The sequence below is a fragment of the Frankliniella occidentalis genome, unplaced genomic scaffold (assembly GCF_000697945.3).
Source record: "Frankliniella occidentalis isolate FOCC.00 unplaced genomic scaffold, Focc_3.1 Scaffold161, whole genome shotgun sequence".
Taxonomy (NCBI): Eukaryota; Metazoa; Arthropoda; class Insecta; order Thysanoptera; family Thripidae; genus Frankliniella; species Frankliniella occidentalis.
In genome coordinates this window covers 428,079-432,652 of record NW_026267287.1, presented here as the reverse complement: position 1 = coordinate 432,652, position 4,574 = coordinate 428,079, and the positions used below count along the sequence as shown (strand labels likewise).

General features: G+C 55.5%; 1 protein-coding gene across 7 annotated transcripts in view; it reads left to right on the top strand.

Moving 5' to 3' along the window:
* LOC113207477 (homeotic protein antennapedia-like) overlaps positions 1-4,574 on the top strand; it is a 186,887-nt gene that overhangs the window by 139,418 nt on the left and 42,895 nt on the right. Inside the window, exon 1 of one of the 7 annotated variants that reach the window (XM_052271410.1) lies at positions 1,793-2,185. The exons of the other annotated variants lie outside the window; for them this stretch is intronic. The gene's annotated coding sequence lies outside the window, so the exon portion shown is untranslated. Of the gene's footprint in view, positions 1-1,792; positions 2,186-4,574 lie in introns of those variants that run through there. 7 annotated transcript variants of the gene reach the window in all.

Genomic DNA, 4,574 nt, shown 5'->3' with positions numbered 1-4,574 from the left:
ATAGGTCGACTGAGCGTTCGAGATGGTTTTGGCGACTGACCTCGCTGGCGCGCTGACCCTCCTCCCCCCATGTTGTGTGGGCGCGGGTCAATCAGTCACAAGGGCAGAGAGGGGTGGGGGATGGGGGTAGCGGACGGGGGTAGCTGACGGGGGAGGAACACGCCGCACATGGGCGGCGCGGCGGCGGGAGCAGCAGCAGCAGCGCTTCCCGGGCGGATGTCGCGCCACCGCCCAGCGGGAGGCCCTCCCCGTCCAACAGGATACAGCAGCGGGGAGCACAGCAAGCCTGGGCTTTCTTCTCCTCTGCTTCTCCGCCGTCTCGCGAAACAGGAAAAAGCTTCGGAGGCAGCGGCCAGGGATAACGCAGATTTATACGGAATGAACCACCACCCCCTTAACACCCAGCGCTCGCCGCGGCCTGACGAACACGTGCGTGCCCAGAGTGGTTATGAATACGAATAGGGGGTGGCAACCCCGCGCCGTCCGAAACTCTCCGAAATAAGTTTCCCGCGACGTCGACGGACGCAATGCTGTCGTCGATCCCAGTGAGCGCTTTCTCTCTCTCTCTCTCTCTCTCCCCCCCCCCTCTCTCTCTCTCTCTGCCCTGCAAATTGGCCCTGTACTAAGTCGTACCTCGTTACTTTTTTCTCCCCACTGCTCCCCCTCCCAGTCCTCCCATTTTTCCCCCCTGGCGGGGGGAAGACTAGCGACAGACTCGACGCGCACTGCACCGACGGAGAAGTGAAAAGAATTCCTGCTCAACAGACCCCCTGACTGACGAGCTTTTCTTCTCATTGTGACTTGACGTAATCGGAAACACAGCTTGCCCCCACTGGCTGCACATAGGGTCGGGGGGCAGGGGGCCAGAGGGGGTTAGTGACAGCCACTGTGCTGCTGCTGCTTTGCCCGAAACTGGTGGGCAAAACTTTCAGTATCAGTCCCCTTGCAAACCCTTATCCGTCAATGTCAATTCTTTTAAAATCTTTCGGAAGCGGCGCAGCTTGCACCTCGACCTCCCGCCGCGCGGGGCGAGAGAAAGTACACACCGCGCTGGCACTGCTGACCGACCACCGGTCAGCGCGTCGGTCAGCAGGTATTAGGGGACATTGTGTGCGCGACGGCCTGAAGAGAGCGGAGCGAAAGACTCTTTAATGACATCCATATAAAAGGGGATATTGCCAGGAGCGACTCCAAAACCGATGCCGCGGGGACAAGGAGCACTGATGACATTTTCTTTTTGCGCGGTTCATTCATATTCGTGAAAAAGCCACAAATAGAACAAGAAAAAATTCGGTTGTAATTAGTAATTTTGCAAGGGAAAAAGATATTGTTCTTCGTCTCCGGCCTAACTTCGTGGTTTTCAAATTATTTCAATCACCCTACGTAAAACGAATCACCGGCATGAGTTTACTTGGAAAGTAAGGTGTATAGTAAATGTGCTAATGTCTTGGCGCGAAGTTGCCGTACGTTGGTACTAGGGCTTGCTAATCCCCGGCGCACGCGCACGCACGCTAGACACGCCAGCCATGTTCCCCCACCCCACAATCACATTTCCATCCCTCCCCTCCGCGCCCTGCAACCCCTATAGTAGTGTGTTCCTCCATTGCAAAGCGTGTCCTCCCCCAGCGACCCCTCCCCTCCTCCCTCTGCCCCTCTCCCCTCCCCTCATTTTGACAGCTGGTTAGACGCTGCAGCGTGCCGGGCCAGAGGCCCAGCCGGCTGACAGCGGCACAGCCTCCCCCTCCTCCTCCCTGCTGACTGCAGCGCACGCCAGTCGTCCTCCGTCAGTCACCGTGTCGAGTCGGACCAGCCTGGGGTGCCGCCCGGGCGACACCGCGTCGTTGCCATCGCGTTCGTCGTGATCGAAGTGGTGTCGTGATCGTTCTCGAGGTCCTCGACGACGACCCTCTGCCCGTTGCGGTGATGTCTGGGAGCGAGAGGCCCCCGATGGCGTCTGTGAGGGAGGCGAACACGGATTGCGAATGACGCCCTCCTCTGTCGTGTCTCTGTCCGGGACGGCGAGGTGACCGATGACGTCCTCGTGGTGGCGTTCGAAATAATGTGGCAGTGCAGTGAATGGTGTTGCTGTGTTCTAAGGATAACTTCTCCACTTCAACCTTGCACCAAAGTGCTTCACCAAAAAGGAGTATCGATAGTACTACCAGGAAGACCCAGATAGAAAATGGTGAGCCATGTTGGTGTCTGTTTAACAGCAAGGAATAGAAACATTGCAACAAAAGTAACATCAGAACTTCGCTGTCATCCTCTGCCGTCGACATCCTCGTATGGAGTCCGAGGCAGCCACATCGGCGCGCGGTGGGGTGGCGGGGCGTGGTGCTGCTGTGTGGGTGGCGCGCCTGCGACCTCCACGGGGCCCACTAGGCCCCAACAGCTTCCTGCCCTGGCGTGGCCCTTTCATATCGTCAACGATCCGCAGTGGAGAGGATCTTTTTCCGTCGTGCTAAAGGCATCCTCTCGCGGCAAGGGAGAGGCAGTCGGTGAGAGGGACAGAAAGCGAACGAGAGAACGAGAGAGGAAGAGAAGGAGGGGCAGGAACGGGTGGGGGGAGGTGAAGGGGGGGACTGGTTTATTAGCTGTGATCGGGACGGGCCTCACGATCGAGCCGGCTGGGCTGGTCAGGCCTTTTTCAGTTACCGACACATCAGTGTTATTTCCGCAAGGTGTTGCCCCGCCCGGCAGGTGGCCCGAGAGAGAGAGAGAGAGAGAGAGGCCGGTCCCGCATACTGAGCGGCGGGCGGTACGGCGGAGGGACGGTGATCGTGTCATTACGTGATGCTGATCGCTGTGGCCCCGGGGCAGTGATGACGGGGTGTGTGTGTGTGTGTGTTTGTGTGTGTGTGCATCCATGTCGTGTGCACTTTGGTATGAGGAATCTTGAGACAACGTTCGGCAGGTGCCAACGAGGGCGAGAGGTGGAGGGCAGATGGTACCGTACCAGCACCTGGTTTTATGGCAGATATATGGTAGAAGGTATATCAGGCAGGGGTTCGATCGATATAATTATTGGTGTTTCTGTGTATCCAAAGCCAGAATATAAATTGTTTTCGTAGGAAAGAAAGGATCGGAGAGTAAAAATTTGAAAATAATACGGGATGGTGATGGCCGGTGGACGCGCGGGCGCTGCTGCCCTAACCCTTTGGCCCTGATTGCTGGCGAAATGCAATTTAGATTTCCACGCCCTGTTGTAATTCGTTTTTAATACAATTTGGTTGTGGCGGGCGGCACTGCGGTGCTCGGACACGCCAGGGGCAGGAAAACGAGAGAGAGAAGAGAGGGGGGGGGCGCTCGGAAGAACGGCTTATCAGAATGGCGCGATAGGCTGCTCCCTCCCCCTCGCGGCTAAGCAGAACTTATTCTCGCAGAGAGAAAGAGTTGGTTGGGAAAGGCAACAAGGTGGCAACATATTCCACCTCAATGTATCATGTCCACACTATACTTCCGTCAAGGATGCAAATTGCAACAAGACGGCGTGATTTGCGAAAGACGACGCAGGGGACAAAAGCACGGTGAGCAACGGAGCGTGCATTTTTTCCGTCTCTCTCTCTCTCTCACCCTTGCACAGAGGAAGGGATGGAGGTGCACACTAGGGAAGGGGAGGATGCGAACGATCAAAGGAGGAAGCGATAGGAGGGATGGTGCGCAAACGGCGATGTAGGAGACTAAGGGTGACTGCTGCTGCTCCCAAAGAAAGCTTATTAGCAGATTTTTTTTTCTCCAGAGCAAACTACTGGCAGCAGAGAAACACAGTTTCCGTTCAATTTTTCCCCTGTCGCAGCTCTCTGGTCGCGTCTGTTGTCCGTCCTGCATCCTGCTGGCTGCTGTCATGCAATTGATCGCGATTGGCTGTTACTGCTGGCTGGTCACTCAGTTCAGCACAGTAGCCCTCCACTGCTGCTCGCCCCACCTCTCTCTCTCTCTCTCTCTCTCTCTCTCTCTCTCTCTCTCTCTGCATTGTGCCGGCCGCCCACTCTCACGTCAGCGCGATTGTCCGGTGTGTGGTGCGCGCCCCGCCCCGTGACAGCGCGGCATATGCCACACATGTACGTCATACATGGAAAGCCACTCGGGGTGTGTCCCTTCACCAACCCACGCGCACACTCCACACATAGTGTGTGACACTTAATCATTTAAAAAAAAAAAAGGAAATAGGGCAGAAATTTCATTGTTTTCATTAGACCCAAAGCACGATAGAGACAACCTATAGGTGTTCACTATAGTGAAGGAGGGTAGGTGAGATATCCCAATAGTCCCACAATGATAAACAACTATAGAATACCACCCAGTAAAAGTCAGTTTTTGTATGCAGATAGCAATTTCCACGGGCTATTTCAACCAAACCCGTAGGCATTGGGGCAAATACATTTACTTAATTGAAGACTGTCTTTCCTGAGTGTACACGACAATTGCGAACCCTAGTGCACTATACTGTTTGGCCGGCACGTGCTATCAAGAATAGAAGAACAGTCGAGGTTAGAAGGACGCAAGGCACATCAGCGCTAATCTGCTCGTTGCTATCTAGCGGCTGCTCCCTGGTGCTTCTCGTGCTACCCCCC